General features: G+C 39.4%; 1 long non-coding RNA gene across 2 annotated transcripts; it reads right to left on the minus strand.

Moving 5' to 3' along the window:
• Nucleotides 1–429: 429 nt before the first annotated feature.
• On the minus strand, nucleotides 430–13,168 carry LOC133626392 (uncharacterized). 2 transcript variants are annotated; one of them, XR_009819478.1, is made up of 3 exons: nucleotides 13,072–13,168; nucleotides 1,166–1,377; nucleotides 430–571 (listed from the first exon to the last, which is right to left on the minus strand). It is a non-coding gene; the product is annotated as an uncharacterized LOC133626392 (long non-coding RNA). The 2 variants fall into 2 exon arrangements; XR_009819479.1 differs by lacking the exon at nucleotides 13,072–13,168 and adding an exon at nucleotides 2,389–2,489.
• Between the last annotated feature and the right edge of the window lie 503 nt (nucleotides 13,169–13,671).

Raw genomic sequence — 13,671 nt, forward strand, 5'->3', positions numbered from 1 at the left:
CAGGAGTGGAAAGGAAAGTCTTTGTGGCCATGATCAGCATGGAGGGTGCTCAGTGCCCACATCCCTTATCCACACACTGACCTGCCAGGCTCTGCAATGGACAAGTGGGAGTCAGTGCACTCTCAGGGAAATGGAGAAGATTTATTTTGCCCTATAGGAAGAAAAAAAAACACCACAACACAACAGGTCAAATATTGAAAACATTTCTCAAGAGAGTGTAATTTTCCTATTTTCCAGCATTAAGTTTGACAGTGAGGCTTTGTCTTCACATGCAAACAATTTTTAGCCTCTGCTATGCTTTCTGCATCACTATTAACATTTTCCTGCTTGGAAACTAGAGTGTGTTTAATGATTTTTAACCTGCCCAAAGGCTTAACTTTCCTCACTCTACCTACTGCTGATCCCTTCATCGCAGTGAACATACCAGTCTTCTCATAAGGTTGACTTCAGTTTTGATGTGTCTGCATCTGCAGGCCAGCAGACACACTTGCATACATCAGAGAGTTCAGTTTGCAAACTGTTGTGTTGTTCTTTACGGGATAGATTCTTTCTTCCTTTCTTCCACAAAGCTCTAAGAGAATAAAAAGAAATTACCTTTCATTGCCAGTCAATTTGTGGGATGTAATGGCACAATTTAGAAAGGAATATTGCAGACAGTAAGACCAGTTGGATTAGAAGTCTTGAATCAGTCTGTAGGGCTATATATTTCCATAGTATTGTGTTTTGTTGTGTAAGGAATTTAATAAGAGATGTAAATCTGCAAACAGCAATGGTATCACCATAAAATATAAAAGATTCATGTATTATAAATAGCTATGATAAATAAATTATTTATATGAATGTATATCTAGATACTTGTGTGTGTATATACATGAGCTCATGCTCATTTCTCTTTTGGAAATAATTAGTGGCAAAATCTTCTGTGCTGCATTGCCCTATGACCTGTTCAAGAGCCTTAATGACATTTCACGTAAAGAGATGAAGGTACAGCTTGCACTGTGCTGAACTGGAACAGCTCAGAATCACAGAATAGTATGGTTTGGTGTCTCTGTGCTGGACTCTCTCCAGCAGTTCCCTGTCCCTTTTGAGCTGGGGAAGCCAGAACTGGATACAGGACTCCAGCTGAAGCCTCAGCAGGGCAGAGTAGAGGGGAAGGAGAACCTACCTCAATCTGCTGAGAACGCTTTTCTTGATGCACCTCAGGATGTCATCGGCCTTCTTGACCATGAGGACACATTGCTGGCTCATGGTTAGTTTATGATCGACCAGTACTCCCAGGTCTCTCTCTGCAGAGCTGCTTTCCAGTAGGTCAATCCCCAGCCCATACTGATGCAGGGAGTTGTTCCTCCCAAGGTGCAGGACTTTCCCATGTTGAACCTTAGGAGGTAAGGTAAGGAACATCACCAGCCACATACTGAATGAAACAATCTCAGTCTAAAGAGGCTCAGGGTCTTTCTGGAAGTATCAAGACACCCCCACAAGCACTGAGCTAGCAGCATGCAATGAGCATGACTTGCTTGGCCTCTACATCACCATTCAAAATGTTTCTACAGGTAAAGTCAAATCACATCAATCATCTGCCTGTGCTGCTGCAGCTTTCAGCAGCCACAGTGACAAACCTTCCTGTGATGGCTTCTTTTATCAGCCCTGAGTGACAACACACCTCCAGGTGTGCCAGCTTCATCAAGAGCACATATGCTGCTCGTTAGAATTAAGCAAGTCACATGTAGGCACTTATGGGTATAGATTTCTCCTGGGTAACCTGTGTCATCTAAAGATAGCTGGCTACACAACCTCCTATTTTTAAGCCGAGTGGGACACCTCTAAATTAAGGCCTGAGTAAAACAAAATTGCAGGAGAGCTCCAGAACACTAGTGAAAAATCCTGTGTGACTTCAGTATATGTTATTAACTTTTTCCACTCTTTCTGCAGAAGTTGTTTCTGTCAATATTTTACTTTAACGGTGCTGAACGGGAGGAAGGAGCAGGGTCCAAGCAGATGGCTGTCAGCAAACTGATGACGGCAGTTGAGAATTAGTGTCCAAATACAGTATTTAAAACTTGCTACAGTACATAGTTTCCTGCATATGTATGCCAAAATAAATCTGGTTTGGAGAACCTTTCAGGATCTTTGTTTTATTTTTATTTGGAGCTTATTCTATTAACTAAACAGGCAGTGTACCTTAGCTCAGCAGTAGGGTGGTACTTACTTAACAGTAAGTACCAAACTAGATGAACCAGAAAGACCTTTACAACCTTTACTCGCTGCAGCTATTGACTTCCTGAGCCTTGCTAAGTAAGAGGATGGATGATAACTTAGAAATAACCTTAAGTTGTATCCATTTTTCCCCTACTTGGTCCCTATTCACACACACTGCAAAAAACCCACCTTCTCATGGAAGCTGGAGCTTTTTTCTTTTCCTCGCTGCATAGTTTTCCCAAAAAGAGTTGGTAAGGGATTGGCACCATCACACAGGGAACAGCTGATGTCACACTTCCAGGGTATCAAGCAGAAAAAAGTTCAGGTACCTGAACTAGATACATTTTTATCAGATGACAATGACAGCAGGTAGAGGCTATTTCATTACTCATCTTTTGGTCTAAGTGTGACTAATATGTTGGTTTAGATACCTGGCTGCAGTGGGGTCAAGGCAGGGTCAGGCTGTCTCTTCTGCAGTGAATTAGAGGCTTACATTCATTATCTTCCAATACCTCATTAAAACAGCTTTAATGTGGTGAACATTTGATGGTAGACAAAAGCTTTAATCTTGTGAATATCAAACACACCTGTGTTATATTTCCTCTTGCGAGCAGTTAGCAGAAACAGGTTAACAAGCTATTTTAACTCCTTAATCTGCTGAATTTGTGTGGAGACCAGACTTTCACCAGTCACCTGAGTTTGAACTCGAAAAAAAACCCTACACACACCTCTAATTTATCAAGCTCTTTTTTCAAACTCTGACTGCTCTAGACACTTTTAATCATCTGTTTAATTTTGCACCTTTTTTTTAATCCTGATATATTATATGCAGGTTATACTTAAGGCCCAGATTTGCCCTATTTTTCTTCCTCATGTGACCTAGATTCAAATTTACACACTGTGAAATAGCTAATAAATCCCCATTAAGGTTGTAAAAGGTGAAGGTTCAACCAATGTGCAAGTCATCAAGTTCTAATGTAAAACTGAATGAGCCTTGATATTAGCGGCAGTCTCAAAAAGTGAGGCTGAAAGGCTCTACAGGTTCCCAGCTTTTTTTTTATGACAGGCTATGCTTAAAGCACCTAATCTGAGACAACACCATTAAGCCTGTACAACAGTGACAACAACAGACTTTAAGAACAGTAAGAAAATAATACATTGTCTTCTGCAAAAATGAGATGGCAGTGTTTTTTTTCCCTTTGCACCCAGAAGCCTGCTACCACGACATGTTTTATGCTCCACATGTTCTGTATGTTTTACTGCAAGTAAATACATTTCAATAAATATCTCCCAATAAAGATTACAGCCTCTAAATACAAATATCCATGCAAACTCCTTGTAAAACACATTTCTTTTTTGTGTGTCTGTCTCTGTCAGCCTTGCCCTCCTCAAATGAGTGTTGGGTTGTTTTTTTTTTTTGCTGTGCAAAAGTCAGTCCAGCTTGAGAGTGCTGCTTTTTGCCTTTTTTTTTCACTAGCCATAGAAAGTATTACAATGATTTACAGAGACACGCCAAAAGTAAATTATGTTGTAAACGCCTGTCCCTTGGGTCGACAAAGAATCACAGGGAAAAAATGCAAAAAGTTTGAAATTCCCAACAGCAAAGGTTGACAGGAAAATATGGTGTTGTTTTTCTATGAGTAAAAGTAACTTTTATGTTGTGTTTTCCCATGAGAAATTATAAACTTTCAAAGGAATTTTAGTCTCTTGTATGCACACATAAGAGCAATTTATCTGGTACTGCCCCAGTGAAAACACTGTTAAGACTTTAAAGCTGTTAGAACTATGGCTGAACTTCATCTAGGCTGCTACTACTTATTTGTTCTTGCTGCCTCTTCTTGTCAAAACATTTACTCAGACTTCGAAGAGTTGCAAGTTGGCAACGTGTTAATAATATTAGAATGCATTTGTGTCGGCCATGTGGCTGCAATATTTGAGTAAATTCATCACTTATTTAATGAATAATGAATTCACAAGAGTAGCTATGGAGACGTGGAACCATATGTAGTAAATTAAATGGGAACTTGTCAACGTACAGTAACAGTGAGTGTCACCAAAGTAGTTGTGTCTGTTTTATAGCAGTCATGATGCACTTACGTTGAGGCTGGTGCATCTGTATTTCTAACTAGGTATAGTACAGCCACATTTTTTCACACCTAAGTTGTAGCAGTGATTTCTAACAAGTGTGGTAATTAAGAGAGAACTTACATGAATTTCTCAGGTATAGACAGCAAAGGTGGAGGGATCTCAAGGCTTTCAGCCTGTAAACCTCTAAAAACATTTTGAAGAGAGATACAGAACTGCAGGGTCTTATTTGGTGGGAAAAAAATGTCACCAAAGGAGGATGGTGATAGCTCATTTCTCAGCTGTTCTAAGCTATAATGGAAATTCCAGACATCAAGGATGTCTTCCAAGGTGATTAACAGTGAAAATCAGGCCTAAAGAATAATACAGAACAGGCAAGAAGCTCATTAACAGGTAATTCTGAAAAGAGAGCAGTATATTTTGGGCCACTCACTACAAGAAAGACACTGAGGTGCTGGAGCATGCCCAGAGAAGGGCAATAAAAGGGGGAAGGGTCGACAGAATGAAGTCTGATGAGGATCAGCTGAGGGAGCAGGGGATGTTCAGTCTGGAGAGGAGGAGGCTGAGGTGAGACAGGATCACTCCTTGACACAAGGTTGTAGTGAGGTGGGAGTCGATCTCTTCTCCCAAGTAAAGAATGACAGGACAAGAAAAAAATGACGTCAAATTGCACCAGGGGAGGTTTAGATTGGAGCTGAGGAAGAATTTTTCACTGAGAGGATTGTCAGACACTATCTCAGGTTGACCAGGGAGATGGTGGAGTCCCCATCCCTGGAGATATTAAAAACCCATATAGCTGAGGTGCTGAGGGCCATGGGTTAGTGGTGGGCTTGGCAGGGTGATATTAGTGATTCTACTTGATGACCTTAAATGTCTTTTCCAACCAAAACGATTCTATGATTCTCTTAAGTTAGAAAATGATGTCCCTCTTTCTGTCTGTCTTCAGATCCACAAGTAGTCTTTTGGACATCATATCAGGACTCACTATAAAGAGTCGTCATGGAAGCACCATTTACAGTGATCCAGTAGTTAGAAAAACATCTAAAAGGCTGTGGCTGAAGTCCATGGGGACACCTTACTCCCTTTCCACAAGCAGGAAGCCCTAATTCCCCAAGCTGTGCCTCAGGGTAGTCTGACACAGGTTCTCCTACTTAAAGCTGCATCACATTCACAGGGGTATAATTTCCAATTAATGTTTTCAAGGATTAAAAAAGGCTGAGCTTCAAGAAGAGAGAAATGAGCCACAGGGTACCTTCTCAGGAATTATCTTAGGAAAAGAGAGACTTAAATTCATGTCAGTGATAACAAACAGGTAGGTAAGGAAGGATTTCAGTATTGGTAGTCTTCAGCATCTGTCTCTGATTTTATATTATCCAGAGTTTTCAGATAGACTGTGTTCATATACTTCACTGGAAAAATGGTGTAAGAACCTTAATGAGACTCTGATTAGCCCAGTGTGGCTGTGGAAGTGCATAACATTAACAAGCGTGTGATATTTGATTATGCACGTGATTAAAGAATGTTAATCTACCTGAAAAACATCTACAGTGCAATTCCAGTGGCTAAAGAAGTTGGGATCTTTTAGTGAAAGCTTCAACTGATCAAGGGACTTGATGCTTTGTGCTTAGATGCTGCGTGTAAATGGAGACAATCCTGTCATTGTTTTAGCGGAAGGTCCTTTCTGTGTACAAGTAAGCACAGCTTCACTGCAGCCAGTAACAATAAGTAACATCACATGCAACAAAAACAGTGTGCTCTTGATAGTCAAAAGGCAGAAAAGGAGAAAATCTTCAGAAAAAAAGAGAGCATAGATCACAAAGATTACAGCCATCGCTATTTTAAATATGTTAAAGGACCACATCCAGAAAACACCTGGCTTCTTGTAATGGTTTCTGCTTAGGACATCACCTGAGGGTTCAGAAATATTAAATATAAACCTACAGTATTTCAGGTCAGAGACAGTTCCAATCACTCTTTTAGGCAGAAGACTCATCTTTCCAGCAAGTTTACCTTGAAGAACTCACTTTTATCACTGAGCTAAATGACAGACTCCGATCTTGATTATAGTATCAGCTCACTACTTCTCTACATGGTATAACCCATGGAGCCCATCTTCCTAAACACACATCAGTCAACTGACTTGCTTTGCAAATTGAACTCCTGGGATCTTCCTAAGGATCACTGCAATGTAATTTCAGATATCCATGTGACACCTACAGAACTTTCCCTTTGTTTTTTTCAGCTGTTGAGTTGCATCGTATCTCGTCACGTCACGTCACATTGAATAGCATTGCTGCCTTCAGAAATGATGGGATAGAGCATGACTTAATGTGTTTGGAATGATGTGACACAATGTGTCATATGTCATAAAATCATTGTCAGCCATCAAAAAAAAAAATGACAGATCAAATTCAAACAAAGCTTACCATATACTTTCAGTGGCTACTCAATCAACTAAAAACAAACATTCGAAACTGTGAACCAAATGTGTGGGAGTGTGACTCATTTTTGGTCAGTCCTTACACGCCTACTCTTGGTGTTTTACATTTCTTCCACGTTTCTTCACACTGCATGATCTATTTGATGGGGAAGAAACTTGCTCAGTTCATTTATATTATTCAGTCTGCACATTTGTCAGACCATTACTTCTAAACATGTTCTTCTAAGGCCTTTTCATGAATTGTCTCCATTTACCTTCTCATTCTGGATGCATTTGAGTTATTATCATGTTAGGAAATTAATAACGTACAAAAAAAGGATTGAATTTGTCCTCTTGCAATGCTGTACAAGCCAAACTAACAAGAACAAGCAAATAATCTCCTGTAGTTCTATATCTGAAGAAAATGCCTTTAACATACATCATACAGTTTTACTTCACATATCTGCTCAATCAACATTTCTAATAAGGAAAGTAAAACAAGAGAGAGAAAATAATTCCAACTTTCATCTTGTAAATGAATTGCTGCATCTTCTGACTAAACCAACATCAGTGTGGGAATAAGCCCAAACAGCTTTTCAAGACTGGAGTTGGGACAACTGGCAGTATTCAGTAAGTGGTACCAAAGCATTACCATGGCTTCATCTGTAGAGTCAAAGATGGAAGCCCTTTCCAAAGGGGAAAGGCAGCATCGTTCAGTGAAGGGATATGAAAGATGATGTGGGTGCAATCCATCGTTGTGATTTCATAAGGGAACCCTGAAATGTCATAAAATCCCACTCTGATCTGTTGTCACTACTGTTAGTTGTATGGAAAATTAACACATTTAATTAACTGCCTGACCAAAGCAGCTGTTACCTTATCTAAAACCTTGAACACGGGTGCCCAGCATATCCCACTAGGTGTTAGAACGTGCCAGTGGCATGAGATTGATGATAGTTTTATACCAAATGGCACAGCATGACTCCTCTTACAACACGCTCAAGTCAAGATCTTCCTTAAATTCTTCATGGGGCATAATGATGCTCCAACCCAAATTGCTTCATAATCTTCTCATTCAGGACGGCCAAAAAGATACACCACACACAGCAAAACATGTTCTAGCCAAACCAACTCCTTCCTCTTCTGTCTGAAAGTGTTCCTGCTGCCTAGACCGTGGATATGTTTGGCATGTGATTTCCATCGGAATACCACAAGTACTATTTTATTTATACTCCATTTCTATCATTTATGGCAGACAGTTACTTGCTTTAAATTTTTAACAAATATCTTGGCTGCAGAATTTCAAATTAAAAGTGAATTATCCAAGTCAGAGGTAACTTGGAGTTCAGTTATTTTCCCCAAAGTTTGTTTCTGGTGTTGTTGGTAGTGCTCATCCTGTGCAGGCAACTTTGCATGCAAGCAAACATCCATAGGTAGATGTAGTTTTATGATGCTTGGAAGTACTTTTCTCCTATAAATCTGTGTGTATATAGGTTCCTATATTTATACATTTAAAAGCTAAACCTTTTCTAAACAGTTACACATCATTCCATGATTGAGGACCATATCTTATACATCACTGAACATTTTCTCAACACATTTCAACACTTTGAGTACAGCAACCTCTAGATATGGACAATTTTATCTCTTGGTATTTTTACTACTAATTATCTTTCCACTCCTCTTTTTTTTTTTTGCTGTGATAGCCACAAATGTGTTGCATCTAGAGAGAGTGCATACACAAAAGAAGATAGTTTCTCAGCACAGCCCCGTTGATTTCAGCAGAAATATTCAGGCTTAATGTGTGGCCATTAAATAATGTCTAACTTGCATACAATGTTTTCTTCCACAGGTTTCAAATCATTGTGAGAGAAATAGACCCCCAATCCTGCAAACACTTACATGTGTGTAACTACACATATGGGAATAATCCCATTAAATCGATGGGATTGCTCCTGTGCATAAAGTTAAGCATGTGTGTAAGTGTTTGCTGGAGCTGGGCCTGAGGGAGAAGACAGGATTTTTGAAGCTTGTACAGCAGGTGTGAATGCTCCTATGCCAGTTTTGTGGCTTCAAATGCTCCTTTGGATGTCAAAATATTATTTGTGAAGGAAGAATTGGCCCCCTTTTCCATCAAGTGGGGATACTTTAAGAACCTTTAAACGATCTATTGTCATAGCACAAGAACCATTGATAAGATGATCTCCATAAACCTGAGCAAGCTAGTTACTGGCATATAAATTACCTGACAGTTTTGATGCTTTCTCTGCCTGCAAAGTCTACTCACATATCCTTTCAGATTTGCAAATTTATGTAAGCAAATGTGAATCTACAGCTGTAAACTGTGTGTAGTTGTTATTCATCTGTATTTTTCTTGACAATCTCAGGTGGAAGGATTCCTGAGCTTGATGTTTGAAAATTAACAAAAGCAAATAGACACAGGAATTATGAATTCAGGAGGAAAAAAAAGAGAATCCATATGTACAGGTAAACCAATTCAGTTAAGGCAGAAGGGATAAAATTTACCTGTGTAGACAGGAGATGATTGAGACAAAGGTATTTTGGGAAAAGAGAAAAAATATAGACAATACAGCTGCTCTGCCTAACCTATTATCTGTCCAGGGAACAGATAAAGGCTCTATGAACTTAGTATCAAACGAGGAGAGATCTTCTTGTTTGAAGCTTCTCTTTCCTGCTACGTGCTCAGTCAATTTCCTCTCACACTAGGCTAGGAGAAGCTTAGAAATGGGAAAGAGAAACCAAGTGTTTTCCAACACACTGGGAGGAAAAAAAGGGAAAGGGAAAACACCTTGAATTTTTGAAACCAGCAATGATGGGGAAATCCCAGATGACTATTTCCATTGAACTTGTCTGTACCTAATCCTGGATACCAATTCACTACCTGAATTTAAACACTTCACTTGTTTGGAGGCAGATTTTCACAACCAAGGGAAGATCTACACACATCAATTTCTGGGGTCTCTAACTGGGTGATACGAAGAGCATTTCTTTTATCCCCTGAAGATCAACAACTGGTAACTGAAACTAGCAAAACTCAACTTATCTGAATGAAACTGACCTTTTATACCACATTTCCCCACAGTCTTGTTCTCCAGAGTAGACTCTTGGCCAAAGTCAGTCTTTAAAGTCAATACCAAAATATTAGGGTATGAAATATCACTAAGAATGTATATATGCAGTCATATATACTGATTTATATATGGCATTGGAACTCTGATACCTCATGTTCCTATCAAAGCTATTGGATGTAACGGAGAAAAGCATGTGACAGCAAAAAAGCAAAGGGACTATAGGAAGCTTGACCCTTATATATACCATAGAAATAAAGCTGGAAAGTTGTGTGTGGTCTTCCTCTGATGCATACTCAAGTTCTTTTATGGCAAACACCTTTCTTCAAACATCCATTTAACGTGCATCCATCTGTCAAGCAATGTTTTCCACAGCAGTGTTAATGTGCATGTGCCCCCTTCCACTTTGGTAGTTCACACCTTTAACTAGGGCTAGAGCCAGAGTGCAATAAACAGGCTTCCACAATTTTGAGTATAAAAGGCTCAAAATGTGAGAGACACTTCATCAAAAAAACAAAAGGCCAAGTCAGAGCAATACATAGGTTTGAAAGACACATGGAGCAGTGGGCTTAAAAATCTTTCTTGCAAATACCTCTCCTAAAAAGTAAGAATGATGAATAATAACTCAAAGGAGAGGATGAAAAGTAGAGTCTGACAGGAAGGACACATTCACAGGGTAAAAGAAGCAGCACTTGCCTAGCTCCCAACCAGGTGCTGTGTCTTTAGCTTGTTTAAAAATTCTTCTGGTTGTATTTAATTAGTTATGAGAAGAGACCCTCAAAGAATGCATCAGTTCAAGCTTTAAGTTTGCCTACAATACTTCACCTTTGTTTACAAAAAAAGGATCAGTGAGACATGCAAACTTGGAAAAATATGGTATGAAAGTTACTGCCTTAGTGAAATATTAAAAATGCATCAGGAATACTGTTCTGGCATTAAAAATAAACAATAACTTTTCTTCCTAGTTACGGTTCACTTCAATTCTTTAAAAATTAATTATTATCACTTTAAATATTTGATTAAATTAGGTTTGGGTGGGTTCTCCCTATCCACAAAATACCCATTGTTGTGTATAAATTTGCTTTCTTCAGTTTCTGACATGTACAGGCATGTTACACGGTGTTTTGATTATTAGGAAGCTAAATCCAACGACTCTGTTTTGGCAGTTTGCAAAAGATATACTGCTGAATCCTGTGACTTTGAATGAAATCACAGTATTATGCTAGAAATCTCTCACAAAAGGAGAAAAATAAAGCAGCAAAATTACCTTATATGATATCTGGGACTTTCACATCACATCTTATCGTGTTGCTATATCTCACACTCTAGCAAGGCCACATCATTTTTAATAATGGTTAATTAGGTTTTGGGGATAATAGCTTAGAAACCATAAGAAATCGCCAGACATAGAAAGTCTATTCTGCTCTCAATGCTTGAGGATTTAAGAGTATAACTACTTAGATAGTAAGAGGAGAATAAACCCTGTAGTATGTCCTAAGAGAGGTAAGACAATTATTTCTCAAGTATTATGATAAAGGTAAATTAGCATGTCCAACCAGATAAATAAGAAATGTTGCTGTGTGAGTGCAGAGGCTGACACAGTTATAACACATTACTTTAAATGAAACACATCTATTATAAAGGTTAATAATAATTATTACAGCAATAATAATAATAACAACGTTTTTCCTGGCTTTCTTTTCTGCCCATATTTACATAGAGAATTGGGGTTGCTGGAATGCCAGCTTGGTACTTTGTTTTCCTGTGGGACTAAACAACTGAATAATAGCAAAATATTAACACTTACAAATATCTAAATGATGGGTGTCAGGAGGCTGGGACATCCCTTTTTCCTATGGTATCTACCAACAGGACAAGGGGTAATGGGATGAAGCTTGAACACAAAAAGTTCCACCTACATATAAGAAAAAACTATGGCCTCTGTACTAGTATTGATAGTAGGAAAACAGAGAAGGGAAAGGTTTGTTTTGGCACTGGGAATGAGGACACATACCACCTAGAAGGAAAGTTGAGAGTTGCAGTTCAATCTGCATAGATCAGCAAGGAGTCACCAGGAGTTTTGGTCAATAGAGACCAGAACCAGATTTAAACATACCATATAGGACATCTATGCTGCATTTTATACACCACAGTCACCTGAATGACTTATCAAACTTGATTATTTAATTAGTGGTATGTCTTTGTCAAGAAAAAATAGACCTAGGCTTTGCTCTGGAACAGCTGAGAAAATATAAGTTGGGTTTTCTTTGAAAGATCAGATGACATGGCACTTGATATCAAATATTCTGAGGGTCACAGTGGGCTGACCATTTAATTCTCTGTCTAGAGAGAACCAAACAAGAGCATAAGAATGTCATCGGAGGATGTAAGGAGGCAACTAGGAAAGCTAAAGCCTCATTGGAGTTATACCTTGCAAGGGGGATCAAGGACAAGAAGAGCTTGTTCAAACACAGTGCAGATAACAGTAATACTAGAGGAACGGTAGGCCTCTGTTGAATGAGGAAAATGCCCTGGTGACAGAGGACACGGAGAAAGCAAAGTTATCAAATGCCTTCTTTGCCTCTGTTTATACTACTGTAGACTGTCCTCAAGAGCCCCAGACTCCATAGCAAGTCAGGTTAAAGGAGGAGTTTTGTTTGGTCTATGAGGACTGGGTTAAGGATCAGTTGAGCAGTCTGGATGTACATAAATCCATGGACCCCAGAACCTGGGTAACTACAGAGCAGTGAGCCTCACCTCCGTCCCTGGAAAGGTGATGGAACAACTCATTCTGTGTGCTGTCTCCAGGCATTTAAAGGACAAGAGGGTCATTAGGAGCAGTGAATATGGCTTTACCAAGGGGAAGTCGTGTTTGACCAACCTGAGAGCCTTTTATGAAGATGTAACCAGGTGGTAGTGTAATGGATGTGGTTTATCTGGATTTCAGTAAAGCATTTGACACTCTTATGGTAAAACTGAGAAGGCATGTACTGGATGATCAGGTAGTGAGGTGAACTGTGAACTGGTTGAGGAGAAGAAGGCAGAGAGTGGTGATCAATGGGACAGGGTCTAGTTGGAGACCTGTATCTAGTGGAGTCCCTCAGGCTGTTTTCAGTGATGGCCAATGATAGGACAAGAGGCAACAAGTATAAGCTGGAACAGAAGAGATTCCAAAGAAACAAAAGGACAAACTTCTTCCCTGTTGAAGTGAGAGAGCACTGGCAGGGGCTGCCCAGATGGGGTGTGGAATCTCCTTCTCTGGAGACATTCAAAACCTACCTGGCTGAGTTCCTGTGTGACCTATTCTAGGTGGTCCTGCTCTGGATTGGACTGGATGATCGAAGTCCCTTCTGGCCCTTGAGATTCTGTGATTTCTTCTTTGAACTAAACAAGAAAAAAAAACATTTAGATTTTGGGGATGTAGTTGTCTTCTTTCAACTACATTCAAAATATTCTACTTAATCCTCAGGAAGGTAACATTTAAGAAAGAAAAAAATAAAGATTCAACCTTCTCTTTAGATTAGCATCACCATCAAAATGCCAACATCTCGCTCCTGAGCATGTACAATGGCTGCTTTGAAAGGATAATTGACTTTGTGGCGAGGTTCTCTGTTCATTGTTCAGATATTGCAGATGACACTTCCTCTCAGCTTGCTCCACAGCTCACAGCACCCTTCTGCCTCGTGCTGCGTGGGGACAGCACAGGGAGTGCTTTTGCAGGGGCTTAGGCAGAGGATCTGCTGTGCAAAATGATCATTTCTCAGGATGAGATGAGAAATCCTGTGAAACTGAATTGATTGCGAAAGTTAAGGGTTTTTTTTCCTTACAGATTTAAAATGGAATTTTTAAATGGAAAGTATTGTTTTGTTCTTAACAGCA

The sequence above is a fragment of the Colius striatus genome, chromosome 11, assembly GCF_028858725.1.
Source record: "Colius striatus isolate bColStr4 chromosome 11, bColStr4.1.hap1, whole genome shotgun sequence".
Classification (NCBI taxonomy): Eukaryota; Metazoa; Chordata; class Aves; order Coliiformes; family Coliidae; genus Colius; species Colius striatus.